Source organism: Octopus bimaculoides, chromosome 28, assembly GCF_001194135.2.
Source record: "Octopus bimaculoides isolate UCB-OBI-ISO-001 chromosome 28, ASM119413v2, whole genome shotgun sequence".
In the NCBI taxonomy this organism is placed as follows: domain Eukaryota; kingdom Metazoa; phylum Mollusca; class Cephalopoda; order Octopoda; family Octopodidae; genus Octopus; species Octopus bimaculoides.
The window spans coordinates 9,867,263-9,870,792 of NC_069008.1; the positions used below are offsets into that span (position 1 = coordinate 9,867,263).

At 38.6% G+C, this 3,530-nt stretch overlaps 1 protein-coding gene across 1 annotated transcript in view; it reads left to right on the forward strand.

Moving 5' to 3' along the window:
- The first annotated feature begins 1,699 nt into the window (after positions 1-1,699).
- LOC106870703 (coiled-coil domain-containing protein 1) overlaps positions 1,700-3,530 on the forward strand; it is a 299,527-nt gene continuing 297,696 nt past the window's right edge. The window contains exon 1 of the mRNA XM_052977601.1: positions 1,700-1,841. The gene's annotated coding sequence lies outside the window, so the exon portion shown is untranslated. The remainder of the gene's footprint in view (positions 1,842-3,530) is intronic.

The following is a 3,530-nucleotide window of genomic DNA, read 5'->3' on the forward strand; positions in this document are numbered from 1 at the left end:
GGCAATACACTTCTTTCTCAGTCCTTGAACCTCAACTAAAATGAAGCTTACAGAAATCTGAAAGGGAAAGTGCAGACTGCTCTAAGGAAAATTAAACAGGAATGGTGGAATGATAGAACAAGTTTTTGTATGTGGCAGATGCTCAGGAGCAATATATCGTTACAAGCGTCGCCTTCCAGCACTTGTGCTGGTGGCACATTAGAAAAATCATTCGAGCAAGGTCATTGTCAGTGCCGCTGGACTGGCTCCCGTGCAGGCGGCACGTAAAAGAACACCTTTTGGGCGAGACTGTTGCCAGTGCCGTGTGACTGGCCCTTGTGCCGGTAGCACGTAAAAGCACCAACTACACTCTCGGAGTGGTTGGTGTTAGGAAGGGCACCCAGCTGTAGAAACTCTGCCAGATCAGATTAGAGCCTGGTGCAGCCTTCTGGCTTGCCAGTCAAATCGTCCAACCCATGTTAGCATGGAAAGCGGAGGTTATGATGATATATATAGGTGCAGGTATGGCTGTGTGGTAAACTTGCTTCCCGACTACATGGCTTCAAGTTCAGTTTCAATGCGTGATACCTTAGGCAAGTGTCTTCTGCCATAGCCTTGAGTTGAAAAAAACCTTGTGAATGGATTTGGGAGACAGAAAGTGAAAGAAGCATGTCATGTATATAGATGTGTGTGTGTGTGTGTGTGTGCTTATCTCCCACTATTGCTTGACAACCAGTGCTGTTGTGTTTATATGCCTGTAACTTGGCAGTTCTGCAAAAGAGACCGATGGAACAAGTACCAGACTTTGAAAAGTAAGTACTGAGATCAATTCATTCAACTAAAAATTCTTTAAGATGGTGCTCCAGCATAGCCAGAGTAAAAGATAAAACACACACATATATAATCCAGCATTTAATTCCAGGAGACATTTAACTCCTACAAAAAGTACAGATCTCACTAAGTCCGTCACCTGAGCTAAGACTAATAGGCTCATAGACAACCAAATTACCAAACCCAGATTTTCCAGCCGACGACTGCTGCTCCTGAAAGAAAATATATTCCTAGTCATTAACTTAACAGCTGCTTCATCCCAGGTTATATTTGTATTTCTGGGAAAATTACAAATGTAACAAAGGATGAGGTAAATGTTATACAAGGAATATGTTCTCTTTCAGTGGTACTGTTGGGGTAGAAATTCTAGGGTTGATAACTTCAGTATAACCCTGGGCCTATCAGATTTGGCTCAGGTAATAGATTTACGTTTTTTCATTAACTATATATACATAGGCATACATCTCTCCCCAACCTCTCTCTCACTATGTGTGTGTGTATGTATGTATATATATATATATATATACACACACACACACATATGCACATACACTTATATATATATATCTATCTATCTATATATATATATATATATATACACACTGTTGTAGAGAGAGAGAGAATATATATTCATACATTCCGATAAAGCCTGCCTGCCTCCAGTTAAATATGAATGAATTTCATAATAGAAGAAAAAAAGCGACAAATGTTCACACACAACCTTATCGCAAAACTAGTAGCTTTGTGCGTGTATGACGATGTTCAGAGATTGTTAAAATTCGTCTTCTGTCTTTCAAACTTTCCTTTTGTGCCTTGCTTCTTCTTCTCTCAGTCTTCTCTCTGCTACTTTTTCGTCTACGACTGTTGCCGCTGCTACTGCTGGAATTACTTTACACTCATCCCTCTCCTTCATCTTTCTTCCCCCGCCCCATCGCTTCGAAGGAATCCCAGAATCAAGATAACAGACACGTCGTCGTTCCTACCCAGACATGGACCAACTCGTTCCGGAACTCGAAAACTAGGCGCTACAGGTTCTGTTCGCTTTTTGATTTTGTGTTTTAGTTTTCATTCTTTCTTCTAGAATTTGTTATTCCTCTATCTTTTTCCCCCAACTCTTCTTAGATATTCTTCTTCAACAACCTTTCAGGTATTGTTTGATTTCGTCTTTTAAATTCGTCCATCTTCGTTTATTTTGGCCATCTTTTCATACACCCCTTAATAACGTCTTCATCTCTAATTCTTTTATTTCTTTTATCTTCGTAATGTGTACTCTTTCTAAATCTTGTATTTTCTTCGACTTCTTAGTGTTTTCTTCATAATCTCTACTCGGTGAAGGTAAAGAATACGCACACCACCCGTTTTCGGCGTAACCCTAACTCTAACCACCGAAAACGTGTGGTGTACGTATTTTTTACCTTCGCCCTCTATTTATCTATATTTTTCACTCTTTATTCTCTTTTTTAATTCTACCTTGTTTCTGTTACATATTTTTTTCTTTCGCCGTCCTCTTCTTTCTATCCCTTTGCATCTTCTTCTATTGTCTTATTCATTTTCCCGTGTCTTCTTCATCATCCTTTCTTGTCTGTCTCTTTTTCTTTTTCTCTTCAATGTCTCTCTTTAACCAAAACGTCTTCTAACAGTCTCCACTTCTCTTTTTCTCTAACATACTTTCTCCCTTTCTTGCAATCTGTTCTCTCTCTCTCTCTCTCTCTCTCTCTCTCTCTCCAAGAATAGTTCAGTTGAGTTGGTTTCTGTAATCACTTTCTTTCCACCAACCGTTCGACTCGACTTAGCTCGTCCCGGTCCAATTCTTGTTTATATATTTTCTACCTTTCTGTTCGTCTGTCTTCCGTCAATTATCATCTGCCTTTCTTTCATCCTTCTCCCTCTTCCCCATCTATACTGCCTTCCTTTTGATTTCTGACTTTTACTGCCACATTCGCTCAATCTATTTACTTACCTACATATATATATATATATATATATACATATACACATACACATATACATACATACATGCATGCATACATGTCGGTAAGCCTCTATCTGTCTATTTATCTATCAGTCTGTCTGTCTATCTATTTAGCTATTTATTGATAGATCGATCTACCTCTCTCTTTCTGTATCTATCTATCTCTCCATCTTTCTATATATCGATCTATCTGTGTCTGTCTGTCCAACTGTCTATATATCGATCTGTGTCTGTCTATCCATTTGTCTATCTATTCATTTATGTCTGTCTGTCTATCTGCTCATTTGTCTGCTCTATCTATCTATCTATCTATCTATCTCTTATTTACCAATTTGTCTCTATAAGCAATCACTTCCACTCACTTATTCTATCACTGCTTACCAATTCTCTCTTGTATCTTTCTCTTCATGTCTGCTCCTCTCTCTCTCCCCCCTCTCTCTCTCTCCCATTTTACTAAGTTATTCTTTACTATTTCTTTTTCCATGTACCCCACCTCCACCCTTGTGTATCTGTGTGTGTGTACACACACACACACACACAAACACATATATATGTCTACCCATGAAATCTTTACCTTAAGCTCTTCTCTACCTCTATCTTCGTCTTTTACTCTCTTTAAAACTTTTTTTAACTCTCTTGCATCTTCATACTTCAACATTTCCTCTCTCTCTCTCTTTCAATGTCTTTCATTGTCTTTCACTTTCTCTCATATTCTTTCATTGCCATGCTCACAAACTTTTTTCGCTCA